The following is a 15514-nucleotide window of genomic DNA, read 5'->3' on the forward strand; positions in this document are numbered from 1 at the left end:
AGTGTTGATGAAACACAGAAATTGCATCGGGATTGAATATATCAGTCACCATGCGCACTTTCCGTCATGGAAGTTATGTCCCTAACAGTCTATGCTTTGATCGTTCCCTGGAAGACCAGTAGTAGTTTCCGATGCATATCTGGAGGCTTTCCGTAATTTGTGGACTATCAGAGTGTTGATGAAACACAGAAATTGCATCGGGATTGAATACAACTGTCACCATGCGCACTTTCGTCCATGGGAGTAATGTCTCAAACAGTCTACGCTTTGATCGTACCCTGGAAGACCAGTAGTGGTTTCCGATGCACATCTGGAGGCATTCTGTAATCTGTGGACTATCAGAGTGTTGATGAAACACAGAAATTGCATCGGGATTGAATACAACAGTCACCATGCGCACTTTCCTCCATGGTAGAAATGTCTCAAACAGTCTACTTTTTGATCGTTCCCTGGAAGACCAGTAGTAGTTTCCGATGCACATCTGGAGGCATTCTGTAATCTGTTGTCTATCAGAGTGTTGATGAAACACAGAAACTGCATCGGGATTAATAACAACAGTCACCATGCGCACTTTCCTGAATGGGAGTAATGTCTCAAACAGTCTACGCTTTGATCGTTCCCTGGAAGACCAGTAGTAGTTTCCGATGCACATCTGGTGGCATTCTGTAATCTCTGGAGTATCAGAGTGTTGATGAAACACAGAAATTGCATCGGGATTGAATACAACAGTCACCATGCGCACTTTCGTCCATGGAATTTATGTCTCTAACAGTCTACGCTTTGATCGTTCCCTGGAAGACCAGTAGTAGTTTCCGATGCATATCTGGAGGCTTTCCGTAATTTGTGGACTATCAGAGTGTTGATGAAACACAGAAATTGCATCGGGATTGAATACAACTGTCACCATGCGCACTTTCGTCCATGGGAGTAATGTCTCAAACAGTCTACGCTTTGATCGTTCCCTGGAAGACTAGTAGTGGTTTCCGATGCACATCTGGAGGCATTCTGTAATCTGTGGACTATCAGAGTGTTGATGAAACACAGAAATTGCATCGGGATTGAATACAACAGTCACCATGCTCACTTCCCTTCATGGGAGTAATGTCGCAAACAGTCTACGCTTTGATCGTTCCCTGAAAGACCAGTAGTAGTTTCCGATGCACATCTGGTGTCATTCTGTAATCTGTGAACTATCAGAGCGTTGACGAAACACAGAAATTGAATCGGGATTGAATACAACAGTCACCATGCGAACTTTCCTCCATGGGAGTAATTCTCAAACAGTCTACGCTTTGATCGTTCCCTGGAAGACCTGTAGTAGTTTCCGATGCACATCTGGTGGCATTCTGTAATCTGTGGACTATCAGAGTGTTGATGAAACAAAGAAAATGCATCGGGATTGAATACAACAGTCACCATTCGCACTTTCCTCCATGGGAGTAATGTCTCAAAGAGTTTACGGTTTGATCGTTCCCTGGAAGACCAGTACCAGTTTCCGATGCACATCTGGTGGCATTCTGTAATCCGTGGAGTATCAGAGTGTTGATGAAACACAGAAATTGCATCGGGATTGAATACAACAGTCACCATGCGAACTTTCCTCCATGGGAGTAATTCTCAAACAGTCAACGCTTTGATCGTTCCCTGGAAGACCAGTAGTAGTTTCCGATTCACATCTGAAAGCATTCTGTAATCTGTGGACTATCAGAGTGTTGATGAAACACAGAAATTGCATCGGGATTGAATACAACAGTCACCATGCGCACTTTCCTCCACGGGAGTAACGTCTCAAAGAGTCTACGCTTTGATTGTTCCCCGTAAGACCAGTAGTAGTTTCCGATGCACATCTGGTGGCATTCTGTAATCTGTGGACTGTCAGAGTGTTGATGAAACACAGAAATTGAATCGGAATTGAATACAACAGTCACCATGCGCACATTCCTCCACGGGAGTAATGTCTCACACAGTCTACGCATTGATCGTTCCCTGGAGGACCAGTAGTAGTTTCTGATGCACATCTGGTGGCATTCTGTAATCTGTGGCGTATCAGAGTGTTGATTAAACACAGAAATTGCATCGGGATTGAATACAACAGTCACCATGCGCACTTTCCTCCATGCAAGTAATGTCTCTAACAGTCTACGCTTTGATCGTTCCCTGGAAGACCAGTAGTAGTTTCCGATGCATATCTGGAGGCTTTCCGTAATTTGTGGACTATCAGAGTGTTGATGAAACACAGAAATTGCATCGGGATTAAATACAACTGTCACCATGCGCACTTTCGTCCATGGGAGTAATGTCTCAAACAGTCTACGCTTTGATCGTTCCCTGGAAGACCAGATGTAGTTTCCGATGTACATCTGGATGCTTTCTGTAATCTGTGGACTATCAGAGTGTTGATGAAACACAGAAATTGCCTCGGGATGAATACAACAGTCTCCATGCGCAGTTTCCTCCATGGTAGTAATGTCTCAAACAGTCTACGCTTTGATCGTTCCCTGGAAGACCAGTAGTAGTTTCCGATGCACATCTGGTGGCATTCTGTAATCTGTAGAGTAACAGAGAGTTGATGAAACAAAGATATTTCATCGGGATTGAATACAACAGTCACCATCCGCACTTTCCTCAATGGGAGTAATGTCTCTAACAGTCTACGCATTGATCGTTCCCTTGAAGACCAGTAGTACTTTCCGCTGCCCACCTGGAGGCTTTCCGTAAACTGTGGACTATCAGAGTGTTGATGAAGCACAGTAATTGCATCGGGATTGAATACAACAGTCACCATGCAAACTTTCCTCCATGGGAGTAATTCTCAAACAGTCTACGCTTTGATCGTTCCCTGGAAGACCTGTAGTAGTTTCCGATGCACATCTGGTGGCATTCTGTAATCTGTAGAGTAACAGAGAGTTGATGAAACAAAGATATTGCATCGGGATTGAATACAACAGTCACCATCCGCACTTTCCTCAATGGGAGTAATGTCTCTAACAGTCTACGCTTTGATCGTTGCCTGGAAGACCAGTAGTACTTTCCGCTGCACACCTGGAGGCTGTCCGTAAACTGTGGACTATCAGAGTGTTGATGAAGCACAGTAATTGCATCGGGATTGAATACAACAGTCACCATGCGCACTCTCCCCCATGGTAGAAATGTCTCAAACAGTCTACTATTTGATCGTTCCCTGGAAGACCAGTAGTAGTTTCCGATGCACATCTGGTGGCATTCTGTAATCTCTGGAGTATCAGAGTGTTGATGAAACACAGAAATTGCATCGGGATTGAATACATCAGTCACCATGCGCACTTTCCGTCATGGAAGTTATGTCCCTAACAGTCTATGCTTTGATCGTTCCCTGGAAGACCAGTAGTAGTTTCCGATGCATATCTGGAGGCTTTCCGTAATCTCTGGACTATCAGAGTGTTGATGAAACACAGAAATTGCATCGGGATTGAATACAACTGTCACCATGCGCACTTTCGTCCATGGGAGTAATGTCTCAAACAGTCTACGCTTTGATCGTTTCCTGGAAGACCAGTAGTGGTTTCCGATGCACATCTGGAGGCATTCTGTAATCTGTGGACTATCAGAGTGTTGATGAAACACAGAAATTGCATCGGGATTGAATACAACAGTCACCATGCGCACTTTCCTCCATGGTAGAAATGTCTCAAACAGTCTACTTTTTGATCGTTCCCTGGAAGACCAGTAGTAGTTTCCGATGCACATCTGGAGGCATTCTGTAATCTGTTGTCTATCAGAGTGTTGATGAAACACAGAAACTGCATCGGGATTGAATACAACAGTCACCATGCGCACTTTCCTGAATGGGAGTAATGTCTCAAACAGTCTACGCTTTGATCGTTCCCTGGAAGACCAGTAGTAGTTTCCGATGCACATCTGGTGGCATTCTGTAATCTCTGGAGTATCAGAGTGTTGATGAAACACAGAAATTGCATCGGGATTGAATACAACAGTCACCATGCGCACTTTCGTCCATGGAATTTATGTCTCTAACAGTCTACGCTTTGATCGTTCCCTGGAAGACCAGTAGTAGTTTCCGATGCATATCTGGAGGCTTTCCGTAATTTGTGGACTATCAGAGTGTTGATGAAACACAGAAATTGCATCGGGATTGAATACAACTGTCACCATGCGCACTTTCGTCCATGGGAGTAATGTCTCAAACAGTCTACGCTTTGATCGTTCCCTGGAAGACTAGTAGTGGTTTCCGATGCACATCTGGAGGCATTCTGTAATCTGTGGACTATCAGAGTGTTGATGAAACACAGAAATTGCATCGGGATTGAATACAACAGTCACCATGCTCACTTCCCTTCATGGGAGTAATGTCGCAAACAGTCTACGCTTTGATCGTTCCCTGAAAGACCAGTAGTAGTTTCCGATGCACATCTGGTGTCATTCTGTAATCTGTGAACTATCAGAGCGTTGACGAAACACAGAAATTGAATCGGGATTGAATACAACAGTCACCATGCGAACTTTCCTCCATGGGAGTAATTCTCAAACAGTCTACGCTTTGATCGTTCCCTGGAAGACCTGTAGTAGTTTCCGATGCACATCTGGTGGCATTCTGTAATCTGTGGACTATCAGAGTGTTGATGAAACAAAGAAAATGCATCGGGATTGAATACAACAGTCACCATTCGCACTTTCCTCCATGGGAGTAATGTCTCAAAGAGTTTACGGTTTGATCGTTCCCTGGAAGACCAGTACCAGTTTCCGATGCACATCTGGTGGCATTCTGTAATCCGTGGAGTATCAGAGTGTTGATGAAACACAGAAATTGCATCGGGATTGAATACAACAGTCACCATGCGAACTTTCCTCCATGGGAGTAATTCTCAAACAGTCAACGCTTTGATCGTTCCCTGGAAGACCAGTAGTAGTTTCCGATTCACATCTGAAAGCATTCTGTAATCTGTGGACTATCAGAGTGTTGATGAAACACAGAAATTGCATCGGGATTGAATACAACAGTCACCATGCGCACTTTCCTCCACGGGAGTAACGTCTCAAAGAGTCTACGCTTTGATTGTTCCCCGTAAGACCAGTAGTAGTTTCCGATGCACATCTGGTGGCATTCTGTAATCTGTGGACTGTCAGAGTGTTGATGAAACACAGAAATTGAATCGGAATTGAATACAACAGTCACCATGCGCACATTCCTCCACGGGAGTAATGTCTCACACAGTCTACGCATTGATCGTTCCCTGGAGGACCAGTAGTAGTTTCTGATGCACATCTGGTGGCATTCTGTAATCTGTGGCGTATCAGAGTGTTGATTAAACACAGAAATTGCATCGGGATTGAATACAACAGTCACCATGCGCACTTTCCTCCATGCAAGTAATGTCTCTAACAGTCTACGCTTTGATCGTTCCCTGGAAGACCAGTAGTAGTTTCCGATGCATATCTGGAGGCTTTCCGTAATTTGTGGACTATCAGAGTGTTGATGAAACACAGAAATTGCATCGGGATTAAATACAACTGTCACCATGCGCACTTTCGTCCATGGGAGTAATGTCTCAAACAGTCTACGCTTTGATCGTTCCCTGGAAGACCAGATGTAGTTTCCGATGTACATCTGGATGCTTTCTGTAATCTGTGGACTATCAGAGTGTTGATGAAACACAGAAATTGCCTCGGGATGAATACAACAGTCTCCATGCGCAGTTTCCTCCATGGTAGTAATGTCTCAAACAGTCTACGCTTTGATCGTTCCCTGGAAGACCAGTAGTAGTTTCCGATGCACATCTGGTGGCATTCTGTAATCTGTAGAGTAACAGAGAGTTGATGAAACAAAGATATTTCATCGGGATTGAATACAACAGTCACCATCCGCACTTTCCTCAATGGGAGTAATGTCTCTAACAGTCTACGCATTGATCGTTCCCTTGAAGACCAGTAGTACTTTCCGCTGCCCACCTGGAGGCTTTCCGTAAACTGTGGACTATCAGAGTGTTGATGAAGCACAGTAATTGCATCGGGATTGAATACAACAGTCACCATGCAAACTTTCCTCCATGGGAGTAATTCTCAAACAGTCTACGCTTTGATCGTTCCCTGGAAGACCTGTAGTAGTTTCCGATGCACATCTGGTGGCATTCTGTAATCTGTAGAGTAACAGAGAGTTGATGAAACAAAGATATTGCATCGGGATTGAATACAACAGTCACCATCCGCACTTTCCTCAATGGGAGTAATGTCTCTAACAGTCTACGCTTTGATCGTTGCCTGGAAGACCAGTAGTACTTTCCGCTGCACACCTGGAGGCTGTCCGTAAACTGTGGACTATCAGAGTGTTGATGAAGCACAGTAATTGCATCGGGATTGAATACAACAGTCACCATGCGCACTCTCCCCCATGGTAGAAATGTCTCAAACAGTCTACTATTTGATCGTTCCCTGGAAGACCAGTAGTAGTTTCCGATGCACATCTGGTGGCATTCTGTAATCTCTGGAGTATCAGAGTGTTGATGAAACACAGAAATTGCATCGGGATTGAATACATCAGTCACCATGCGCACTTTCCGTCATGGAAGTTATGTCCCTAACAGTCTATGCTTTGATCGTTCCCTGGAAGACCAGTAGTAGTTTCCGATGCATATCTGGAGGCTTTCCGTAATCTCTGGACTATCAGAGTGTTGATGAAACACAGAAATTGCATCGGGATTGAATACAACTGTCACCATGCGCACTTTCGTCCATGGGAGTAATGTCTCAAACAGTCTACGCTTTGATCGTTTCCTGGAAGACCAGTAGTGGTTTCCGATGCACATCTGGAGGCATTCTGTAATCTGTGGACTATCAGAGTGTTGATGAAACACAGAAATTGCATCGGGATTGAATACAACAGTCACCATGCGCACTTTCCTCCATGGTAGAAATGTCTCAAACAGTCTACTTTTTGATCGTTCCCTGGAAGACCAGTAGTAGTTTCCGATGCACATCTGGAGGCATTCTGTAATCTGTTGTCTATCAGAGTGTTGATGAAACACAGAAACTGCATCGGGATTGAATACAACAGTCACCATGCGCACTTTCCTGAATGGGAGTAATGTCTCAAACAGTCTACGCTTTGATCGTTCCCTGGAAGACCAGTAGTAGTTTCCGATGCACATCTGGTGGCATTCTGTAATCTCTGGAGTATCAGAGTGTTGATGAAACACAGAAATTGCATCGGGATTGAATACAACAGTCACCATGCGCACTTTCGTCCATGGAAGTTATGTCTCTAACAGTCTACGCTTTGATCGTTCCCTGGAAGGCCAGTAGTAGTTTCCGATGCAAATCTGGAGGCTTTCCGTAATTTGTGGACTATCAGAGTGTTGATGAAACACAGAAATTGCATCGGGATTGAATACAACTGTCACCATGCGCACTTTCGTCCATGGGAGTAATGTCTCAAACAGTCTACGCTTTGATCGTTCCCTGGAATACCAGTAGTGGTTTCCGATGCACATCTGGAGGCATTCTGTAATCTGTGGACTATCAGAGTGTTGATGAAACACAGAAATTTCATCGGGATTGAATACAACAGTCACCATGCTCACTTCCCTTCATGGGAGTAATGTCGCAAACAGTCTACGCTTTGATCGTTCCCTGGAAGACCAGTAGTAGTTTCCGATTTACATCTGGTGTCATTCTGTAATCTGTGAACTATCAGAGCGTTGATCAAACACAGAAATTGCAACGGGATTGAATACAACAGCCACCATGCGAACTTTCCTCCATGGGAGTAATTCTCAAACAGTCTACGCTTTGATCGTTCCCTGGAAGACCTATAGTAGTTTCCGATGCACATCTGGTGGCATTCTGTAATCTGTGGACTATCAGAGTGTTGATGAAACAAAGAAAATGCATCGGGATTGAATACAACAGTCACCATCCGCACTTTCCTCCATGGGAGTAATGTCTCAAAGAGTTTACGGTTTGATCGTTCAATGGAAGACCAGTACCAGTTTCCGATGCACATCTGGTGGCATTCTGTAATCTGTGGAGTATCAGAGTGTTGATGAAACACAGAAATTGCATCGGGATTGAATACAACAGTCACCATGCAAACTTTCCTCCATGGGAGTAATTCTCAAACAGTCAACGCTTTGATCGTTCCCTGGAAGACCAGTAGTAGTTTCCGATTCACATCTGAAAGCATTCTGTAATCTGTGGACTATCAGAGTGATGATGAAACACAGAAATTGCATCGGGATTGAATACAACTGTCACCATGCGCACATTCCTCCACGGGAGTAATGTCTCAAACAGTCTACGCATTGATCGTTCCCTGGAGGACCAGTAGTAGTTTCCGATGCACATCTGGTGGCATTCTGTAATCTGTGGCGTATCAGAGTTGTTGATTAAACACAGAAATTGCATCGGGATTGAATACAACAGTCACCATGCGCACTTTCCTCCATGCAAGTAATGTCTCTAACAGTCTACGCTTTGATCGTTCCCTGGAAGACCAGTAGTAGTTTCCGATGCATATCTGGAGGCTTTCCGTAATTTGTGGACTATCAGAGTGTTGATGAAACACAGAAATTGCATCGGGATTGAATACAACTGTCACCATCCGCACTTTCGTCCATGGGAGTAATGTCTCATACAGTCTACGCTTTGATCGTTCCCTGGAAGACCAGTAGAGGTTTCCGATGCACATCTGGAGGCATTCTGTAATCTGTGGACTATCAGAGTGTTGATGAAACACAGATATTGCATCGGGATTGAATACAACAGTCACCATGCGCACTTTCCTCCATGTGAGTAATATCTCAAACAGTCTACGCTTTGATCGTTCCCTGGAAGACCAGTAGTAGTTTCCGATGTACATCTGGATGCTTTCTGTAATCTGTGGACTATCAGAGTGTTGATGAAACACAGAAATTGCCTCGGGATGAATACAACAGTCTCCATGCGCAGTTTCCTCCATGGTAGTAATGTCTCAAAGAGTCTACGCTTTGATCGTTCCCTGGAAGATCAGTAGTAGTTTCCGATGCACATCTGGTGGCATTCTGTAATCTGTAGAGTAACAGAGAGTTGATGAAACACAGAAATTGCATCGGGATTGAATACAACAGTCACCATGCGCACTTTCCTCCACGGGAGTAACGTCTCAAAGAGTCTACGCTTTGATTGTTCCCCGGAAGACCAGTAGTAGTTTCCGATGCACATCTGGTGGCATTCTGTTATCTGTGGACTGTCAGAGTGTTGATGAAACACAGAAATTGAATCGGAATTGAATACAACAGTCACCATGCGCACATTCCTCCACGGGAGTAATGTCTCAAACAGTCTACGCATTGATCGTTCCCTGGAGGACCAGTAGTAGTTTCCGATGCACATCTGGTGGCATTCTGTAATCTGTGGCGTATCAGAGTGTTGATTAAACACAGAAATTGCATTGGGATTGAATACAACAGTCCCAATGCGCACTTTCCTCCATGCAAGTAATGTCTCTAACAGTCTACGCTTTCATCGTTCCCTGGAAGACCAGTAGTAGTTTCCGATGCATATCTGGAGGCTTTCCGTAATTTGTGGACTATCAGAGTGTTGATGAAACACAGAAATTGCATCGGGATTAAATACAACTGTCACCATGCGCACTTTCGTCCATGGGAGTAATGTCTCAAACAGTCTACGCTTTGATCGTTCCCTGGAAGACCAGTTGTAGTTTCCGATGTACATCTGGATGCTTTCTGTAATCTGTGGACTATCAGAGTGTTGATGAAACACAGAAATTGCCTCGGGATGAATACAACAGTCTCCATGCGCAGTTTCCTCCATGGTAGTATTCTCTCAAACAGTCTACGCTTTGATCGTTCCCTGGAAGACCAGTAGTAGTTTCCGATGCACATCTGGTGGCATTCTGTAATCTGTAGAGTAACAGAGAGTTGATGAAACAAAGATATTTCATCGGGATTGAATACAACAGTCACCATCCGCACTTTCCTCAATGGGAGTAATGCCTCTAACAGTCTACGCATTGATCGTTCCCTGGAAGACCAGTAGTACTTTCCGCTGCCCACCTGGAGTCTTTCCGTAAACTGTGGACTATCAGAGTGTTGATGAAGCACAGTAATTGCATCGGCATTGAATACAACAGTCACCATGCAAACTTTCCTCCATGGGAGTAATTCTCAAACAGTCTACGCTTTGATCGTTCCCTGGAAGACCTGTAGTAGTTTCCGATGCACATCTGGTGGCATTCTGTAATCTGTAGAGTAACAGAGAGTTGATGAAACAAAGATATTGCATTGGGATTGAATACAACAGTCACCATCCGCACTTTCCTCAATGGGAGTAATGTCTCTAACAGTCTACGCTTTGATCGTTGCCTGGAAGACCAGTAGTACTTTCCGCTGCACACCTGGAGGCTTACCGTAAACTGTGGACTATCAGAGTGTTGATGAAGCACAGAAATTGCATCGGGATTGAATACAACAGTCACCATGCGCACTTTCCTGAATGGGAGTAATGTCTCAAACAGTCTACGCTTTGATCGTTCACTGGAAGACCAGTAGTAGTTTCCGATGCACATCTGGTGGCATTCTGTAATCTCTGGAGTATCAGAGTGTTGATGAAACACAGAAATTGCATCGGGATTGAATACAACAGTCACCATGCGCACTTTCGTCCATGGAAGTTATGTCTCTAACAGTCTACGCTTTGATCGTTCCCTGGAAGACCAGTAGTAGTTTCCGATGCGTATCTGGAGGCTTTCCGTAATTTGTGGACTATCAGAGTGTTGATGAAACACTGAAATTGCATCGGGATTGAATACAACTGTCACCATGCGCACTTTCGTCCATGGGAGTAATGTCTCAAACAGTCTACGCTTTGATCGTTCCCTGGAAGACCAGTAGTGGTTTCCGATGCACATCTGGAGGCATTCTGTAATCTGTGGACTATCAGAGTGTTGATGAAACACAGAAATTGCATCGGGATTGAATACAACAGTCACCATGCTCACTTCCCTTCATGGGAGTAATGTCGCAAACAGTCTACGCTTTGATCGTTCCCTGGAAGACCAGTAGTAGCTTCCGATTTACATCTGGTGTCATTCTGTAATCTGTTAACTATCAGAGCGTTGATGAAACACAGAAATTGCATCGGGATTGAATACAACAGTCACCATGCGAACTTTCCTCCATGGGAGTAATTCTCAAACAGTCTACGCTTTGATCGTTCCCTGGAAGACCAGTAGTAGTTTCCGATTCACATCTGAAAGCATTCTGTAATCTGTGGACTATCAGAGTGATGATGAAGCACAGAAATTGCATCGGGATTGAATACAACAGTCACCATGCGCACTTTCCTCCACGGGAGTAACGTCTCAAAGAGTCTACGCTTTGATCGTTCCCCGGAAGACCAGTAGTAGTTTCCGATGCAGATCTGGTGGCATTCGGTAATCTGTGGACTGTCAGAGTGTTGATGAAACACAGAAATTGAATCGGAATTGAATACAACAGTCACCATGCGCACATTCCTCCACGGCACTAATGTCTCAAACAGTCTACGCATTGATCGTTCCCTGGAGGACCAGTAGTAGTTTCCGATGCACATCTGGTGGCATTCTGTAATCTGTGGCGTATCAGAGTGTTGATTAAACACAGAAATTGCATCGGGATTGAATACAACAGTCACCATGAGCACTTTCCTCCATGGAAGTAATGTCTCTAACAGTCTACGCTTTGATCGTTCCCTGGAAGACCAGTAGTAGTTTCCGATGCATATCTGGAGGCATTCCGTAATTTGTGGACTATCAGAGTGTTGATGAAACACAGAAATTGCATCGGGATTGAATACAACTGTCACCATGCGCACTTTCGTCCATGGGAGTAATGTCTCATACAGTCTACGCTTTGATCGTTCCCTGGAAGACCAGTAGAGGTTACCGATGCACATCTGGAGGCATTCTGTAATCTGTGGACTATCAGAGTGTTGATGAAACACAGATATTGCATCGGGATTGAATACAACAGTCACCATGCGCACTTTCCTCCATGGGAGTAATGTGTCAAACAGTCTACGCTTTGATCGTTCCCTGGAAGACCAGTAGTAGTTTCCGATGTACATCTGGATGCTTTCTGTAATCTGTGGACTATCAGAGTGTTGATGAAACACAGAAATTGCCTCTTGATGAATACAACAGTCTCCATGCGCAGTTTCCTCCATGGTAGTAATGTCTCAAAGAGTCTACGCTTTGATCGTTCCCTGGAAGACCAGTAGTAGTTTCCGATGCACATCTGGTGGCATTCTGTAATCTGTAGAGTAACAGAGAGTTGATGAAACAAAGATATTTCATAGGGATTGAATACAACAGTCACCATCCGCACTTTCCTCAATGGGAGTAATGTCTCTAACAGTCTACGCTTTGATCGTTCCCTGGAAGACCAGTAGTACTTTCCGCTGCACACCTGGAGGCTTTCCGTAAACTGTGGACTATCAGAGTGTTGATGAAGCACAGTAATTGCATCGGGATTGAATACAACATTCACCATGCGAACTTTCCTCCATGGGAGTAATTCTCAAACAGTCTACGCTTTGATCGTTCCCTGGAAGACCTGTAGTAGTTTCCGATGCACATCTGGTGGCATTCTGTAATCTGTGGACTATCCGAGTGTTGATGAAACACAGAATATGCATCGGGATTGAATACAACAGTCACCATCCGCACTTTCCTCCATGGGAGTAATGTCTCAAAGAGTTTACGGTTTGATAGTTACCTGGAAGACCAGTACCTGTTTCCGATGCACATCTGGTGGCATTCTGTAATCTGTGGAGTATCAGAGTGTTGATGAAACACAGAAATTGCATCGGGATTGAATACAACAGTCACCAAACGAACTTTCCTCCATGGGAGTAATTCTCAAACAGTCTACGCTTTGATCGTTCCCTGGAAGACCAGGTGTAGTTTCCGATTCACATCTGAAAGCATTCTGTAATCTGTGGACTATCAGAGTGTTGATGAAACACAGAAATTGCATCGGGATTGAATACAACAGTCACCATGCGCACTTTTCTCCACGGGAGTAACGTCTCAAAGAGTCTACGCTTTGATCGTTCCCCGGAAGACCAGTAGTAGTTTCCGATGCACATCTGGTGGCATTCTGTAATCTGTGGACTGTCAGAGTGTTGATGAAACACAGAAATTGAATCGGAATTGAATACAACAGTCACCATGCGCACATTTCTCCACGGGAGTAATGTCTCAAACAGTCTACGCTTTGATAGTTCCCTTGAGGACCAGTAGTAGTTTCCGATGCACATCTGGTGGCATTCTGTAATCTGTGGCGTATCAGAGTGTTGATTAAACACAGAAATTGCATCGGGATTGAATACAACAGTCACCATGCGCACTTTCCTCCATGCAAGTAATGTCTCTAACAGTCTACGCTTTGATCGTTCCCTGGAAGACCAGTAGTAGCTTCCGATTCACATCTGAAAGCATTCTGTAATCTGTGGACTATCAGAGTTTTGATGAAACACAGAAATTGCATCGGGATTGAATACAACAGTCACCATGCGCACTTTCCTCCACGGGAGTAACGTCTCAAAGAGTCTACGCTTTGATCGTTCCCCGGAAGACCAGTAGTAGTTTCCGATGCACATCTGGTGGCATTCTGTAATCTATGGAGTAACAGAGAGTTGATGAAACAAAGATATTGCATCGGGATTGAATACAACAGTCACCATCTGCACTTTCCTCAATGGGAGTAATGTCTCTAACAGTCTACGCTTTGATCGTTCCCTGGAAGACCAGTAGTACTTTCCGCTGCACACCTGGAGGCTTTCCGTAAACTGTGGACTATCAGAGTGTTGATGAAGCACAGTAATTGCATCGGGATTGAATACAACAGTCACCATGCGAACTTTCCTCCATGGGAGTAATTCTCAAACAGTCTACGCATTGATCGTTCCCTGGAAGACCTGTAGTAGTTTCCGATGCACATCTGGTGGCATTCTGTAATCTGTGGACTATCAGAGTGTTGATGAAACACAGAAAATGCATCGGGATTGAATACAACAGTCACCATCCGTACTTTCCTCCATGGGAGTAATGTCTCAAAGAGTTTACGGTTTGATCGTTCCCTGGAAGACCAGTACCAGTTTCCGATGCACATCTGGTGGCATTCTGTAATCTGTGGAGTATCAGAGTGTTGATGAAACACAGAAATTGCATCGGGATTGAATACAACAGTCACCATGCGAACTTTCCTCCATGAGAGTAATTCTCAAACAGTCTACGCTTTGATCGTTCCCTGGAAGACCAGTAGTAGTTTCCGATTCACATCTGAAAGCATTCTGTAATCTGTGGACTATCAGAGTGTTGATGAAACACAGAAATTGCATCGGGATTGAATACAACAGTCACCATGCGCACTTTCCTCCACGGGAGTAACGTCTCAAAGAGTCTACGCTTTGATCGTTCCCCGGAAGACCAGCAGTAGTTTCCGATGCAGATCTGGTGGCATTCGGTAATCTGTGGACTGTCAGAGTGTTGATGAAACACAGAAATTGAATCGGAATTGAATACAACAGTCACCATGCGCACATTCCTCCACGGCACTAATGTCTCAAACAGTCTACGCATTGATCGTTCCCTGGAGGACCAGTAGTAGTTTCCGATGCACATCTGGTGGCATTCTGTAATCTGTGGCGTATCAGAGTGTTGATTAAACACAGAAATTGCATCGGGATTGAATACAACAGTCACCATGCGCACTTTCCTCCATGGAAGTAATGTCTCTAACAGTCTACGCTTTGATCGTTCCCTGGAAGACCAGTAGTAGTTTCCGATGCATATCTGGAGGCATTCCGTAATTTGTGGACTATCAGAGTGTTGATGAAACACAGAAATTGCATCGGGATTGAATACAACTGTCACCATGCGCACTTTCGTCCATGGGAGTAATGTATCATACAGTCTACGCTTTGATCGTTCCCTGGAAGACCAGTAGAGGTTTCCGATGCACATCTGGAGGCATTCTGTAATCTGTGGACTATCAGAGTGTTGATGAAACACAGAAATTGCATCGGGATTGAGTACAACAGTCTCCATGAGCAGTTCCCTCCATGGGAGTAATGTCTCAAACAGTCTACACTTTGATCGTTCCCTGGAAGACCAGTAGTAGTTTCCGATGCACATCTGGAGGCATTCTGTAATCTGTGGTCTATCAGAGTGTTGGTGAAACACATAAATTGCATCGGGATTGAATGCAACAGTCACCATGCGCACTTTCCTCCATAAAAGTAATGTCTCAAACAGTCTACGCTTTGATCGTTCCCTGGAAGACCAGTAGTAGTTTCCGATGCACATCTGGTGGCATTCTGTAATGTGTGGAGTATCAGAGTGTTGATGAAACTAAGAAATTTCTTCGGGATTGAATACAACAGTCACTATGCGCACTTTCCTCCATGGGAGTAACCCTGAAACAGTCTACGCTTTAATCGTTCCCTGGAAGCCCAGTAGTAGTTTCCGATGCACATCTGG

This window comes from Schistocerca gregaria, chromosome 1 (assembly GCF_023897955.1).
Source record: "Schistocerca gregaria isolate iqSchGreg1 chromosome 1, iqSchGreg1.2, whole genome shotgun sequence".
Classification (NCBI taxonomy): Eukaryota; Metazoa; Arthropoda; class Insecta; order Orthoptera; family Acrididae; genus Schistocerca; species Schistocerca gregaria.